General features: G+C 28.1%; 1 pseudogene; it reads left to right on the top strand.

The window, feature by feature from the left end:
* The first annotated feature begins 10,908 nt into the window (after nt 1-10,908).
* LOC124927313 lies at nt 10,909-18,024 on the top strand (annotated as a pseudogene).
* Nucleotides 18,025-18,695: the final 671 nt, after the last annotated feature.

The raw sequence follows: 18,695 nt of genomic DNA, 5'->3' as shown, positions 1-18,695 counted from the left end.
TAAATATTAAAAATTATATATTACTAGTAATAAAATAATTAAATTTATAATAATAAAAACATGAATAAAAAGTTTATGCCAAATTAAATTTTATGTACTAAAATTATTTATAAACAAATATATTCGCAAGTGTTTCATAAGTCATACACTTCTTTTTTACTATTTTTTATATTTATTTTATAAGCAAATATAAAATTTTGTAAATTATTTAATTAAACACTTTTTTCACACAAAAATAAATAAACAAAGTTATGTGTTTTGAAATAAAATCTTATAGTTATTTATATATATGAGCTATGTACTTTTAAAAGAAAATAATACCTTATAAAATTAAGTTTTTGTTATTATTGTATTCTTGATTTCCAATTTGGAAGTGGCATAATAAAGAGAAAATTTTCAAAAACATAATAAATGTACTAAATTTATAAATTAATAATGATTTTATATAAAAAAATATTTAAACAGAAACAATTAATTATTTAAATAACCTAAACCAAACAGAATAATGGTCAAAAACATTTAAAGGAATTATATTTTATCACATTTTATTTTTATTTTTTAACTAACATGATTACTCATAGTTCAGACCATTCAAAATCAGGTGGATACTTTCCAAAATCAGGTTTATAACACTTTACCGTGTTAAATATTTTTTGAAATTTATCTAAAAATAAAATACCTTTTAATGGAAAATTTAATAAATATTTAAGAAAAAAGTAATAAATATTTTTATGTAGAAAAAACTAATAATACTTTTAAACTTTTATGACATAAAAAAACATTATATCATGTTATCTTAAAGTTTCAAATTAAAAATTCTGATTGTTCAAACAAAAAAAATTATTTAAAACTTAAACTGGATGTCACTTCCAAATGACATAACCCACATCACTAAAAATAAAAAAACAGCCTAGCCCGCATATGAACTCAACCAAATCAATTAATTATTACACCCAATATCAATTCAACATTTAAGTTTAGATATTAAGTTCGATAGTAAATTTATATAAATTCTAACTCTTAAAATTGCCGTTTATGTTTAGAAGTTATTATATATCTCTAAACATAATTACATTTATCTATTTTATTTTTAAATGATGAGATAATGAAAATAGTAAAAAAAAAAAATGAATTGTTTAAAAACAATTGAGATTTTTAATCCAAATTGCTAGTACTCTAGTTATATATTGAGATATTTCCAAGCATTCCAATGCATTAGAGAGGATTACCTCATTGTTATTCTAAGAAATTAATTATACTGAAAATAATTTAATTAGTTTAAAATAAAATAAAACTGAAAAGAAATAATAGTTAGGCTATTTTCATCAGATATTTTTGTTTTATTATTTATAAAACATTTTTTTTCTTTAAATTAAAAAATAAAAAATCTGAAAACATAATTTTCAAATTTTAATCTATTACAAATAATATCAATTATTAATATTTAATTATTAAAGATTTCAAAACTAATTACATAAATAATAAAGATGATATATCATTATTGAAAACAATTATTAAAATGATTAAAATAATAATGAAAATTAATCTTTGTACAAACATTGCTTGTGTCATGTCGTGCATGATTAATTTTTAATTTAATTTTTTATATAATATTATCTTCTTGTTTACATAATTTTATACATCTATTCATAAAATATTGTTTTTTTTTATCATATTTAGGTCATTTTTTTATTTCACATTATTATTTATCTCATTTATATTATTTTTAAATAATATTAAATACATATACTAAACATATTCATAACCAACAAAGTTTAACATTTAAATTTATTTAAACAAACAAACAACAAATAATAAATTTAATTTGTTTATATCAATATAATTAGATTAATTTCTTAAAAAAGATTATATCAAATCTTCTTTTAATGATTTGTTGGATATGTTAATTCATATATTAATGGTTACATTTAAAATTTTATAATGAGGTCTTGTCTTTTTATTATAAAGTACTAAACTGGGCATCACAAATAATTGTTGTTGATTAATTTTTAATTTTTTTAGGAATGTCACATAAAAATTATGATAGATCAAAATTAAAAATCGATGTTTGCTTCTAAATGAAATAACCGAAATACTAATAACCCGACTCATACTCTTATAAACTCAACTAAAACCACTAATAATCTGACCTTAAGTAATGTTTTAAATATTAAGTTCAATAATAAAATCATATAAACCCAAACACTTAAAAATATCGTTTATATTTATAACTTATTATTACTAAGATAATTTGATTTCTTTTTATTTTACTTTTATATAAGGAGATAATGAAAATTTAAATATGTAGTTAATGTCGGTAAATAGTTAAAATGATTTTTAAAATAACTTAAAATATAAAGAGAAATAATTGAGAGATTGAGTTTAGGAGAATTACATGACGCAATCTGATTAGTTGATCTCTCTTTATCATTTTTATCATTTTTCCATTCAGTGATATAGTGATACGTCATTTACTTTTCCAAATTCTCTCCCTTATCACTTCTCATAAAATAAATTGAATTTTGTTTTGAGACTATTTATGTGATATTTTTTATTTTTTTATTTATAAAATATTAAAAACTTTTTTAGTTATATTAATAAATAAATAAAATTTAAAACATAATTTTCAAAATTATAAAATTTAATTTAATAAAAATTATATTTACTTATTAATATTTAATTATTACATTTATAAAATAATTACATTAATATTAAAAATAATATATCATTATTAATAAAAAAACAATTAATGAAATAATAAAATTTAAAATAATAATAAGTGAATCTTTATAAATATTTTGTGCTTATGTAGAGATGTACTATGACTATTTTATTTGCCTTTTGTTGTTTTTTTTTCTATATTGTTATTATTATTATTTTTACATAATTTTATATTTCTATTAATAAAATAAAAGATTTTTTTTCATATTTATATTAAAATTTATTTTAACAAGTATTTTTATTTTTAACTTTTAAGAATAATATTAAATACTTATTATGAGTAACAAAGTTGAGCATTTAAACTATTTTAAAAAAATAAACAACAAATAATATATTTCTATTTAAAGAAAATTTGAGATGATTTTTTTTAAACGACTTATCGTTATTTTATTAAAAAATTTAAAAAGAGAAAAAATCGACATGAATTATTTGTATCATGCTAGACAAAACCTAGACACGATTTATAAAAACAACCAAAGTAACATACATCCAAATTACAAGCTAATGAATTATTACAAACACATTTTAAAGTTTTATCTCGTCTTTGAATTTCTCACTTGAGTGACTACATTATAGGGATCTTTCAACTTTGGCATATACTCCAAACTTGCTCTCTTACGGGAATACACCTCCAAGTTCGCATAAGAGAGCCGATATCAAACACAATGCCTTTCTAAACTTATCAAAACTTCTACTCACACTTGAAAACACTCTAGTATTCCTTTCTTTCCAAATATGATATACAATAAAACCAAATCCACTCTTGAACATATTAGAATATAATCTATCACTTTTTACCTTAAGCATAGCCACTACCTTAACATCCTCCTTCACTTGGAAAGCTAGCCAATGCCATGGATTTAGCAAATTTCTTCCAAAGTTTCAAGGTAAATGGGGCAGCAACCAAAAATGTGATCAATGGTTTCATCCATATCATTACAAAGCAAACATTTAGAATCTGGAATTTCTATATACTTCATAATTCTATCACGAGTATTAAGCCTCCCTCTAAATAACAACCATAAAATGAATGGGTGCCTATGTATAATCTTGGGAGACCAAACAATATGAAACAATTGAACATAATCACCCCTATTTCGCATCATATCCCAAGCTCATTCCAACAAAAAAATTTACCACAATGTTCAACCTTCCACACACGAGAATCCATATGCTCATTAAACTGTAAAATATGCAAATAGTCAAGAATTCTCGTACCTTCCAAGATGCACCTCAAGATTGAGTTCCATTCACCCTCCTTAATGTCTCGGACAATAGCATAATGACAGTCCCTTCTAATTTGCACATGCCCAAAGTCTTCTTTAAGAATGATTGAAATCTCTTCAAACCATGGGTCATGCATGCCAAACGAGTGTTCCTCTACTATCTCCAATTCGAATAACAAACAACTTCTTAGCGCTCTCTTTTAGTTTCAGGATTTTCTTGAGCGAGATATATCCGTTTTGATTTTGCACGTCCAAACACTCTTTTTCTTTTTCATAAATCTGGAATGTATTCAACGAGCCTATAAGGAATCCTGTCTTCTTTCAATAGCCCAAAAGTGATTTACTGTCATAATCTTATTCCATTCAACATAGTTCCTTAAACTGATTTCTCCTTCCTCCTTAGGCATACAGACATCATCCTATTTGACCTTCTTTACACCTCTACCCATAATTTGATCAAGTTCCTTCATCACTTTTTTAGGTAGAACCAACTGTTGTGACGCATAAGACAACTTTAACGTAGCCCATCATAGTATCGAATTTTTAACCTTCTCAATAAGTGACCTACATTGTGTAATCTGAATTTGTTTCGAGGTCAAAAGAATTCCCAAATATTGAACCGGTAAGGTACTCTCATTGATGCCCATTATGCTGAAAATATCCGATTTTGTTTCCTCCTTAACACCGCCGTAGAAAGCCAAACTCTTGTCTTCATTGATAGATAAACCTGTAACACTAGTAAAGAAAGTTAGCGTTTCAACGTTTTAATGGAATCCACATCCGCGTGAGCTACAAGAAACAAATCATCCGCAAAACAAAATGTGAGTAATCTTCTCCTCTCTGCAAAATGGGCGATGAATGTATGGACGACTCTTCAAAAGCATTTTAACAAGCACAAATAGGTAAAAAGAAAGGGGTTCACCCTGTCTCACACCGTTTTCACCTTTAAAAAAACCATCATGCAAACCATTAACGCACACAATGAAATGAGGAGTGGAGACACATTCCATGATCCTTTCAACAAATAAATGCGAGAAACCAGAAACAGTCAAGAATTCAAAAATAGCACTCCATTTGATAGAGTCAAATGCCTTTCTAATGTCAATTTTGAAATGATACTCTAGGAGATATGTTTTTATTACCGTATCCATTTAACAATCCCTGCATAAGAAGAATATTATGTGAAATAGATCTACCTGGTATGAATGCGGATTGCCCTAGACTAATTAGTTTATGAATAACAGTTTTGAGATGTTTTGAAATGATTTTAGAGATGATTTTATAAGTAACATTGCAACCAGAAATGGGTCGAAAATCTTGAATCCTCTGGTATAGAACTCTTTGGAACAAGGTTCAGAATTGTAGTATTCTATTGCTTCAGCATCTTTCGGTTCCTGAAAAACTCCAACACCCCATCACAAATATCTCTTCCGACCAACTTCGAGTTTTTGTTAAAAAATGTGACATTGAAACCATCCGGACCGGGACTCTTGTCCCTCTACATGCTAAACAGTGCACTTTTGATGTTTTCATCAGTGAGTAGCTCAATAAGTTTAGCACTGTCTTCATTTATAACTCTGTTGCCAACCATCTGATGCAATATGTGAATCTGGCTGACTGAACATTTCCTTGTGCCAATTAAATCTCTATAGAAACAGCTTCATGCACTTCCTTTTGACCTTGAGCATAATCACCATTATCTTTCTTGAACCTGAGGACCCGGTTTTTGATATATCTTATCGAACATTTGCGATAAAAGAACACTGTATTTTTATCCTCCAAGGAAAGCCAAATTTACATAGATTTTTTCTTGGCAAAGCTTTCTTCATACTCACAAAAGTTTCTAATCAGATAAAGCATCCTTTTCAGCCTGCTGAAGTTGGTAAGTGTCATCTCCTCCAAGAAGCTGAATCTGGATTTTATCTAGTTTATCCCTTGCCCCCATAATCCTAGCAGATATCTTACTGACCATATCCATGTTTTGTAACTTGACCTTAAAAATTCTCAACTTTTCAGTAACCTGAAACATCTTGGACCCCTTAATTCTTCTGGACCAAACTGCCTCCAGAACAGGTATGAACCATTCACAGTCCAACCAAAAATTGAAAAGTTTGAAAGAATATCTTATTCTTGCTTCAATCTCCTAATATAATTTGATTGAACAGTGGTAAAAAATTCCAGGGTTGAGGATCTGAGTACAACTATTTGGGTATCGTATAGTCCAGGCACCATTAATCAATCCCTTGTCTAAGCGGCTCTTCCTCATCTGTTCACCTGCTCTTGTGGAAGACCATGTGAAAAAGTTGCCCGAATTAGTTGGTTCAATACAATTAATAGCTCTATAGGTCTGATGCATTCATTAAAATCAGTCATGTCATGTGTTATCTCAGACTCAAGACTCTTTTCATTTCCCATTCTAGTAACATTGAAGTCACCAAGTATAGCCCAAGAATTATGATCATCCACCCATGCTCTTAAACAATTCCACAATTGCTTCCTCTCACATTCTGAATTACTCCCATAGACAACTGCAGCCTTGAATCTCTTCAACATCTTCAAACACTTAACATCCACCATAATAACCTGATCATTAACAACCAGTTTTTTGACTTCAGCCGCACCTGTATCCCAACCGATCCATAGTCTGCCTGACCTCGAATTTGAGTTATGAATAAAATCCCATCCATTTTCAAAACAGAGCGAACCAATACAATTAACATTTCTCTCTTTAACCTTTGTTTCCAGTATCCAATAATACTGATCTTCTAAACTTCAATGATCCTCTTGATCTCCCTGCATTTAAGAGGATCATTCAAACCCCTTATATTCCAAGACAATATAATCATGAAACAGAACTAGACTCCTGCTTTCTGCCTTCATTAACCCCTTTGTTTTCTTTTTTCCTTGCTCTTGCTAATTTAGGACCCCTGAATTCATCGAATTTTGAACACATGTATTTTCTGCAATACTGTTATTCCTTTCATGAAAGTTGCTATCCTAACATCCGAAGATTGTACAGTTTCACCAGGATTTCATTTGAGTTATCTCCCAAACTTGATTCAGATTCATAAGAGCTTGTCCCGTCTCCAGAACTCACATTCACATTATCTCCAAGCGATAATTGAAAAGAAGGTACATGATATTCAAACATGATAGGATCAGTGGCATCCTCATCAATATTCACCATTTCAGAAATCACAACCTCTCCAACCGTATTACCTGCTGCTGCCTTTCCAGAAATATCATCCTATGTACTCTTATAAACCACTTCCCCCTCAATCAATTCCCTTATAACTTTCAACCCCACATCTGTAGCCTGAACTTGAACATCGCTGATCTCAACAAGCTTACCCTTATCAGTACCCTATAACTTGCAATTTCCTGTGCCATTTTGAACCATATTCCCCAAAGACCCATTACCCTGATTCTTCACTTCATCATCTGTACTCTGGACTTGAACTGCACTGTCCTGAACTGGCTGCTGAACCCCATTAATCGCACCATATACCCTTGATTATCTGCCTGCAATACGACTTCATGTTGTACACTTAATAAAATATGACCTTCTTAAACCCATATGGTAGATTTGTCGTATCCACAGTTAATAAAATATTAACTTTTTTTTTGAAGCAATTACACTTTATGAATTTTTATTTGTACAATTACTAAAAACTTCAAAAATAATTAGTTAAACATTATATTTTATAAGTTAATCATAGTTCTTATTTTAGTTCTTTTTAAATTTATACATAATTACAAATTAATTATTTAGTATATTTTTTTGGTTAAGAATAAATCTCTCTCAAATTAGTATCATGTCATTAATGTATATTTAAACACTAAAACATCTAATTCACCTTTTATATTTTGTTTTTGTCCTTTAAATTTTCAAATTTATTTTCTTAACTTGAACATTCAAATATTCTTTAAAGTTAAATAATCAAATTTAAATTTATACAATAAAATAAAATAAAAATTAACTCACCCAATATGCATTCACCATAATTTATACTAAATTAGTTAAAAGTTTTATTTAATAAATATCTTTTATCAAATTAAACAAAGAAAAAATTTCATTAAATTTTTTTTAAAATAAATCTTAATAAATAAAAAAATCTTGAACCCAAATTTTTCTCTTTTAATTTTATCATTTTTAAAATAAAGTAACGATTATTTAAAAATATTAACTTTAAAATAAACTTGAGTAATGTTTTTTAATACAATCATAATTAAATATCATTTCATTCGTTCTTCATTTCATTAACTAAGTTACTAAGATATTTTATATTTAAAATAAAATAAAATATTTGTAACAATATATATTAATACCATTTTTAATATATTTACCAAAAAATATATTCACTCCTCAAAATCACTACCATAAATATTTTTTAAATAAATTCTAATTTATATAAATAAACTTACCAAACAAACTCTTAATATTTAAACTCACATTTTTATTATAGTAAATTAAATTAAAAAAACAAATAAAAGTCACAAAAAAATATCACAATTTCAAACAATTCTCCTATCAAAATAAGGCATCAATAAATAATAATAAATAATTTTAATAGGTTTCTTAATAATAATAACTAATAATAATTTTCTTAATAATAATAAATAATATTATGTATAAATAAATAAACAATAACTACCAAAAATAATTTTTTTAAATTGAATCACTTATAAATATTACTTTCAACAATAGAAGAGCAATACAAATAATATAATATATTTTTTATTCATATACATACTCTAATATTTAAAAAAAATTAAAATAATAATATATTTACTAATGTTAATTAAAATTAAAACTTCAATATTTTAAATTCATATAATTTATTAATATATATAATTAAAAATAAGTTACAATTTTAATATTATTATTATTAAATTTTTTAGGTTCTAAAAAATCGATAGAATTAATTGGGGAGTTAATATTTTTTTTCTTAAAGATCTACTAGTTTTGTATTCTATTATTCTTATTTTTTACATGAATATTTTATAAAATAAAATAAAATATATTAATAAATTCTTATACAATTTTAATATATCATTTTATTGTAATAAAATTATATATTTAACCATAATTATTTTCTATTTAATTGAGAATGTAACTAGACGTTCAAATTCATTTTAATATTATTATTATTATTAAATTTTTTAGGTTTTCAAAAGTCGATAAAATTAGTCTGGGAGAGTTAATTATTTTATGTTAAGATCTACTAATTTTATATTCTATTATTCTAATTTTTTACATTGATATTTAAAAAAAATAAAATAAAATATATTAATAAATTCTTATACTCAATTTTAATATATCATTTTATTGTAATAAAATTATATATTTAACCATAATTATTTTCTATTTAATTGAGAATGTAACTAGACGGTTCAAATTCATTTTAATATTATTAAATTTTTTAGGTCTTCAAAAGTCGATAAAATTAGTATGGGAAAGTTAATTATTATTATTATTATTATTTTCTTTTTGTAAGATTTACTAATTTTATATTCTATTATTCTAATTTTTTACATTGATATTTTAAAAAATAAAATATATTAATAAATTCTTATACTCTATTTTAATATATCATCTTATTGTAATAAAATTATATATTTAACCCATTTTCTATTTAATTGGTAATGTAACTAGACGGTTCAAATTCATTTTAATATTATTATTATTATTAAATTTTTTAGGTTTTCAAAAGTCCATAAAATTAGTCGGGGAGAGTTAATTATATTTTTTTAAGATTTACTAATTTTATATTCTATTATTCTAATTTTTACATGGATATTTTAAAAAATAAAATAAAAATATATAATAAATTCTTATACTCAATTTTAATATATCATTTTATTGTAAATAAAATCATATATCTAACCATAATCATGTTCTATTTAGATTGGGAATGTAACTAGACGGTTTTCAAATTCATTTTAATATTATTATATATTATTAAATTTTTTAGGTTTTCAAAATCAATAAAATTGGTCTGGGAAGAGTTAATCATTTTTTTTAAAGACTACTAATTTTGTATTCTATATTTTAATTTTTTACATAGATATTTAAAAAAATAAAATTAAAATGTAATAATAAATTTTTTTACTCAATTTTAATATATCATTTTATTGTAATAAAATCATATATCTAACCAAAATCATTTTCTTTTTAGATTGAGAATGTAACTAGACGGTTTAAATTCATTTTAATATTATTATTTTTATTAAATTTTTTAGGTTTTCAAAAGTCGATAAAATTAGTATGGGAGAGTTAATAATTTATTTTTTAAAGATCTACTAATTTTGTATTCTATTATTTTAATTTTTTTACATGGATATTTTAAAAAATAAAATAAAATATATTAATAAATTCTTATAATCAATTTAATATATCATTTATCGTAATAAAATCATATATCTAATCATAATCATTTTCTATTGAGATTGAGAATGTAACTAGACGGTTCAAATTCATTTTAATAATATTATTATTATTAATTTTGTTAGGTTTTCAAAAGTCGATAAAATTAGTCTGGGAGAGTTAATCATTTTTTTTAAAGATCTACTAATTTTGTATTCTATTATTCTAATTTTTTTACATGCATATTTAAAAAATAAAATAAATATATTAATAAATTCTTATACCCAATTTTAATATGTAATAAAATCCTATTATCTCACATCAAATGATCTTCGATTCAAATTAATTATAATGTATCCCTTCCTTACATTAATTCATGAATCATAATTTAAAAAATGTAGTTTTCTAGATCATAATAATAAATGATTGATAGATTTATTAAAAAAAAAAAATGAAAAAAAAAAGAAGGAGAAGAGAGAAAAAAAAAAAAGAAAAGCATGGTCTTCTTCCTCCTCCACGTCAGCGTCGGATTCTTTCCTTTAATGAAATCCATTAATACGGTAATTGCAATCCGATTTAAAACCTCCGTCAATCCCTCTCTCTCCTACTTTGAGGTCAAATATTTTCTCAACTTTCCCTCCTTTCTTCTTCTTCCTTCAGATTCTCTCTCTCCTCCTCTCTCTCTCTCTGTTCAAGCTTCGGTGGTGATGGAAGGAAGCACTCCTGCAAACTTTCGAACAGTAGAAGAAGTTTTCGATGACTTCAAGGGTCGAAGAACAGGCTTGATTAGAGCTCTAACCACCGGTAATCCTTTCAAATTCTTTCTTTTTTATTTTATCATTCATTTTATCTGTCTGGCTTTACCGTTTTCGTTGATCAACGAACTCGCCCGACAATTCCCACTTCTGGTTTTTAGGTTTAATTTACTTGTTGGCGTGCCTGTTGCAGATGTTGAAGATTTTTTCCGTCAGTGCGACCCTGGTTTGTTTCATTTCTATTCCTTTTTTACTTTAGATTTGATTCAACTAATTATCAAGGACTAGCACCGTTTTCACAGTTTATTAGAATTAGATTAGATTAGATTAGATTTTATTTTAATTTTAATTTTTCTTTTTCTATCCCCTAATGTAGCAAGATAATAAATGAGCTCTCTGAATTAAAATTGGTTTCAATGTTCTTAATTTAATGAATATTGAACCAAATGTTATGTTAGTAAGTGGGTAGTGTTCAGAAGAGTAGTAACAATGAGTTTAGTTGATCAATTGGACTGACTATGATCCCTTTTGGAGTTTAGGTTTATCATTTTGTTGATTGGCTGTAAATTTAAGGGATATTTGATCTTATTTCCTTTATTGTACTGGTTAAGTGATAAAAATGATAAAAATCAGTGGATTTTTCTCATTAATTGAAGGTTTAACACATTTATGATGGATTTTTTTAGAACAAATGCTAGCTAAGACTTGACAATTTATGGGTAAGGATTGTCCTTAAACTTAGTGCAAATAGAGCAGTTAAAGAATAACATGACAGCCGGCAGACAAGCACCCACATTGTCATCCAAAAGATCAAAACAACCTATTTTTTTTGTCTGGTGTCTACTTGTTTTCTTCCTTCAAACACGACTTATAGATTGACCCCTATGTTTGTTTCCACAAAATACGTTGTTCTTGCTCTGCCTTTAGTTTCCCGTGGTTATGTTTCATTAGAGAAATAACGACTTTGGAGTTCAAAACATGTTTGAAGACACAAAAGAAAATGATTAAAAGGAGAATGATGTTAAACAATCTTGAACTACAACTTCAACATGCAAACTAGGGCAACTAAAAGAATTAAAACCTTGTCCTCTACGTATATCTTGTTGCAGAGTTCTTTAGAGGAGAAATAAAAGAAAAAAATATAGCAGTGTAGATAATTTTAGAGCAAGCCAATTTGCAAGCTTGTTTTTTTTTTTGTTTTGTCACATATGATTATGCAAAACCTTTTTCGTCCACCAAAATTTGAGTCCCAATCAGAGTCCCTTCATAGAGTAGTTTGATGTAGGGTTGTTTGTTAGCCACTCTCTTAAGGTCTCCTTCTTTGGTTAGAGGGGATGTACTAGGTGTGTCATGTCTCACTTGTTGTTTGTATTATTTTATTATTGTGTGAACAAATATAAAATTTTGTAAAATATTTAATTTGACACTTTGGTGCACATAAAAATATAATTATCGCAAGTGTTTCTTAAGAAGAAACTTAAAACCAATACATATGCGTGTTGTGAAATGGTGTCTTATGGGTATTTATACACAAAATCTGTACTCTTAATAAGAAATAATACTCTCTAAAATGGGGAGCCTGTTCTGTGCGTAGGGCTGCCAATATGGCAGTGACTTGTCTTGACTGGTCACATTTTACTAGAATGGTTGGTAAGTTGGTCTAAATGGTGCAAAACATTCTTGGGCCTAAATGGGTCGACATGATTAGAACGTGATACCAAACATAGACTAGGGTTCCAAGCCAATTACACATGACACATGAATGAAATATTAGTAATATTAGGGTTATTATTATTAGTTATTGTTATTATTTTAATTACTTGTTGGAATAATTATATTGGAATTTTTAAACCCTAGAGTTTAAACTTTATTCTGTGCCACAAGTCTCACAAGTTGTAACTCTTTAAGAAGGAATATGGCTAATTTGTTTCTGTCATTTTTGTTTGTCAATGAAAAAAAAAATGAAATTGATAGGGGAGAGGATCACTGTTTCGATATATATTTTTATTCTCTTAGTTTTCCGTTTTCTTTCTTCACAAGTACAGTTGAGAAAGTATGTTAGCTAAATGAATGATTCAATTGTGACGTGAAAGCTATGTTGAAAATAAAAATGCCATTTGGGTAAGCCGTGAAGAAAGGTGGACCTATTAGTTCCATTTATTTTAAATACTCTAACTATGTTCCTTTTAAGATTGTAAATGTATTAGGCCTTGTTTGATTTATAGTTATTTGAAATAACCAACTATTTATTTCTAAATAACCTTTTCTGGTGTAATAAATGAGTTATTTGACCAAATTGTCATTACTTTTTATATTTTAAAATGTTATAAACAATAAAGTAAGGGTAATTTAATATTTTAGTAAATGATTTGAATGGTGTGATGGTAGATTGAATATTGGTTTATTTGGAATAATCCAAAATAATCATATCAAACAAAGTCTTAATTGCCTATTTCTAGAAAAGGTCATATATTTATGTGGTCTTATTTCCTAAATTGAATGCTTTTTAAAAAGTATTATAATTTCAATATTTTATTATTTGCTTGTAGTATAAAATATTATAATTTTAGAAGATTGTTAAAAATATCTTAATTTTGATAACATGCATATTTATTAATACATGTCTCATTTCTACAAATTGTTTAGGTCTTGCGTTCCAATCTCGATTTCAAAAAAAGTTGACATTTTTTCAAAAAAAATGAATACATGTCTCATAAGCATATGAAATGTTTTTCCAATACATCACATGAGATGAATTTGTAATTATAATGTATGACAGAGAAGGAAAATCTTTGCCTTTATGGACTTCCAAGTGAACAATGGGAAGTGAATTTACCAGCTGAAGAGGTGCCACCAGAGCTTCCTGAACCTGTGTTGGGTATCAACTTTGCTAGAGATGGCATGCTAGAAAAAGATTGGCTATCTTTAGTTGCTGTTCACAGTGATGCATGGTTGCTGTCTCTAGTATTCTATTTTGGTGCTAGATATGGCTTTGACAAATCTGATAGGTACATTTCTTTATTTAATTGATCCCTTTTCAGGTTATAAAATTAATTTCAATACCTTGTACTGTTGATTTTTGTAAATATGATTCATAGATGTTTACTTCTTAAAATCTTACTTATCCTTTGTCCTTTATATGGAAGCCTAATAAAGGTATTAGACTGGGTTCATGTGAAGGAGCTGATCTAATCTCAGGGAAAATAGAATTGAGAATTAGCATGGTCAATGAAAGTTGTACCGGATATAAGCTCACTCACAACTGTGAGATTTGTTTGTGTGTAAGGTAGAGTAGTGATAACATCTTACCAAAGTGCCTATTAGTGCTAACTACTCATTTTAGATTTCATTATCAATACTCAAAAACAGAGGTCCTTAATTTCTTTGAAATTGTCTCTTTAAACACTCACATGGGTATTAGAGCATGTATGCTCTTAAAGACATTGATTCCTAACATTCTGTTGTCTCCGTTATGGCTATATGCCTATAGTAGCCATTTGTCTCCGTCATGGCCATAATAGCCATTTGTGGAGGGCTTCAATAGGCCCAGTCAATCTTTTTTTATCATGATCAACCAACTACAACATAAACCCAAACTATCACACATTCTGATAGCAGCTTTCTGCCAATCGCTTGAAGGAAAGGAGTTGAAATTTATCAGATGGTGTCCGCGTGTCACACTTATTCATTAAAAAATCTTGGGAAAGTTGACGTTCATTCCTCCGCCATGGAGAACCAAGTTGACGTTCACTAGAAGCATCTCAACATCGTCCAACTGCAACACTTAAAGTACTAATTATGTCAATCCAGCGGACACTACTATGCAAATCTCCCACAAACAGTCAACCCCTTTCACTACTCCTAAGGAATATATGTGCCATAATGTCTGAGGGGATATACAAGCTTGTACCTCCTCCCTGGTGCAACTTGTATAAAGATCTTGACTGCATGGTGAAAATAAAGAAACCAAACATGATGTATTATTTACTCTTGGATAGTTGTACTATCCTCACAATCTAATACCCCAACCAAACTATGCATTGCAGGTTAATCATAAATAAACCATGTTTCAACATATGATCATCTGTGGAGGATTTGTGGAGCACCATTTCATCTTGCCAATTGACATTTTCCTCTTATCATGACTAATATTGTTTTCTTATATGGTCTTGAAGATTGGAACCATGACCTTGCGGACACAAATTTTTGCGCCTCAACCACTGAGCTAAACGAGTCTTTGACCTTCGATTCCTATCATTTCTTTGGTTTAACTTGTTCAAGTAGAAGAGATTAGTCGTTTGATAATTATAACATAAGACCTCACCATCCTCCATGCTGAGTCAATATCATTCTATACTTTTTCGCTTATAACAAACCATGTTGCAAATGCAGTTAATTAAGTGCCATGCAACAAACCATGTTGCAAATGCTTATAACAAACCATGTTGCTTATACTTTTCTGGCTAAAATGGGAAAAGTTAAGATTAGTTGAAAGGCCATGTTGCAGTTTAAAGATTAGCATAAATTAATGAAGACCTTGTTTGATCCAAGATTATTTGAATAATTAAGTGAAATAACCTTGTTTGTTTGATGTAGCTTATAACAAACCAGGTTATTTGGGTTTATTTAAGCAAAAATATTATTAGGAGTGTAATGAATATTTTTATTATTTATATTTACTTTTTAAATAGAGAATACTTTGGTTGGTGATTTGAATGATATGATTGATGAGTAGGATCAAACAAGTCCCTAGTTTCTCAATATTTATGTGAGATGTATTCAGATAATGGTTCAAAGTTGATTTTTGTTCTCTTTTAAGAGCCTTATGCTATAAGTGTCACCTATGCTGCACCTTATGTCTTGTAACTAGTTCAAGAGAAAAGGATTGTATGTTATCTTATTTTGGTGAAGTAACGTTCACACAAGTATGGTGGAAACCATATTGGGATACTTTTTTTTTGCTGCATAACTAACTACATCTCATGTCTGCTCTTTTTACAGGAAACGCCTTTTCAATATGATCAATGACCTCCCAACAATATTTGAAGTTGTTTCGGGAACTGCCAAGAAACAGTCGAAGGAGAAACCACCTGTAGGCATAAACCAGGGCAGCAGTAAACAAATCTAAATCAGGTTCCAAGGTATGTTAGATATCCTCATTTGTGAGACTTAAGAAATTAGGTACCTCATTTGTTTGTGCATCTCCATTTATTAGTGGAAACATTGCTAAATTTGACATTTCAAATGAAATGAATTTCTTGTGATCCAACCTGAAAAATACTTTGATGTGTTTATTTTTAAAAACAACTGTCTAATGAAAAAGTAGATTATCTTGGTTATTTGACCAAATATTCTATTTAATATTTCAAAAATGTTATAAAGAATAAAGTAAGTATAATGATATTTGAATTGATGTTTGTTTTGAATGATTTGATGTTAGGATCCACATTAATCAAGCCTTAGCCTAACGTAAACACCAGTTATCTGCTTCCATATGTTTTTAATACAGAAAAGCACACATCCCTATCTATTTTTTTTAATATATAATTATTCCAGAATTCTTTTGTCTGAATATGCTCACCTCTGTCCCCCATTTCCCTCTTTGCATACTTTGTGAATTGTTGTCTTAGGCCTTGTTTGATCTAGGGTATTTCCTAATAATCTTGTTTGATATAGGCTATTGAAAACCAGGTTATATTGGTTGAATGATGTGATTGATTGATGGATTTCAGGTTATTGAGTGTAGACACTAATTTTTTATTTTTTAACACAGAAACACGCACACTCCAATCTAAATAATCATATTACGCCATTATTATTATGGAATCTGATTTGGATACTATCAGAAGAATACTTGTTTCCAATAAGCTCACCCCCGTTTGACAGTTTTCCACTTTGCATATTTTGTTAATTGTTGTCTTAGGAGTTAGGCCTTGTATGAGTATTGTTATTTCCAATAGCATTGTTGGACGCAGGTTATTGAAAATCAAACGATTTGATTAATAGTAGATTGATGAGATATTGAGTATAACACTAATTTTTATTTTTTAGTAACATCAGAAACACGCACACCCCAATCTATATAAAACATATCATGTGGTAATCTTATTCGGATTCGTGTCAAAGAGAGATAAAATCGTGTTTCCATGTAGGCTCACCCTGCCCTGTCCACTGTTTCCTCTTTGCATATTTTGTGAATTGTTGTCTCATGCCTTGTTTGATCTAGGGTTATTTCCTAATAATAGTTGTTTGATGTAGGCTATTGAAAACAGGTTATTTGTTTGAACAATGTGATTGATTCCAGGTGATTGAGTACAAACACTAATTTTTTATTTTTTACACAAAAACACACACACTCCAATCTATATAAACTATCAAGCCATTATTTAATATGGTAATCTTACATGGATTCGCATCAAAGAGAGATAAAAACTCATTTCCATATAGGCTCACCCCTGGCCACTGTCCACTGTTTTCCCCTTTGCATATTTTATGAATTGTTGTCCTTGGGCCTTGTTTAGGGTTATTGAAAATCGATTATTGTTTGATTGTTATGAGATATTGGGTTTCGAGTAGAAAACACAATTTTATTTTTCTGATATGTTCCTGAAAAAACAGCGAGGCAATGATAGTCAGAGCAAGCATGTGAAAAGGCTCCACAGCCACAGAATGAAAGAGGATATTGGTGAAGATCTGGGCGATGAAGAAGGAGGAGAAGAGGAAGAACGAAGATGAAGAAAGAAGGGGAGACATTATGTGGAGCCAATGGTGGGGAGAACTATTCAGACGGACGAATTCTGGGATCTGCTGTGAACCTCTTGCGAGAAAATGGTTTCACGGGTGCAGATGTGTTACAGAATCACTCCTGCTAGGGCTGAGCATATCAAGCAATACAAGTGCCCATCCGTTGCAGCAACAAGAGGGCTACGCGTTTGAAATTTGATTTCAAAATTGCTGTGTGCTTGTGGATGGGACCCGACCGAACTTCTAAAAAAAAAAAAAACACCCCCAAACCAACGTCATACTCTCTCTGGAATAATTTCAAGTTGTTAATGGTGTTTATTAGCTAGTGGGTTCTGTTGGATGACAATAACTTCCTTAATTTGTACTTTGTTTTCTGGCAGATTTTAGATGAAAAAACAAAAATCAGTGTAGTTTATAATTTAGTTGTTTTCCACTTTCTGTTATTATTTAGACATTTTCTCATAAATTTGAGGTAAACTAGCTACTGGTGTTTCCTATGGATATATGAATATTTTCTTGTATTTTCATATGAGACTTAAAAATATGCCTTTCTTATTGTTTCTGTTTTTAATTTTACAAATTTTATAAGGTTTTAACAAAATGTTATCTTAAATTTAGTAATGTATGATTTTGTTTTCTAAATTTGGAGTTCATTCTTCTGAGTCCACTCGAATTCTACTTTTATAACTCTTCATTCAATTTAGGGCATTCGAATTATACCATTATAACCCTTTCTTCAATTTAGGACATACCCGAATTGTACCATTATAACACTTCCTTCAATTTAGGACTAGAATTTTATCGTTATAATCCTCTTTAAAATTAAGTCACATTATTGTGTAAGACTTAATAATTTTAAAAATAAAATAAGATATATTTTGA

The sequence above is a fragment of the Impatiens glandulifera genome, chromosome 2 (assembly GCF_907164915.1).
Source record: "Impatiens glandulifera chromosome 2, dImpGla2.1, whole genome shotgun sequence".
Classification (NCBI taxonomy): Eukaryota; Viridiplantae; Streptophyta; class Magnoliopsida; order Ericales; family Balsaminaceae; genus Impatiens; species Impatiens glandulifera.
This window is presented reverse-complemented; position numbering and strand designations above follow the sequence as displayed.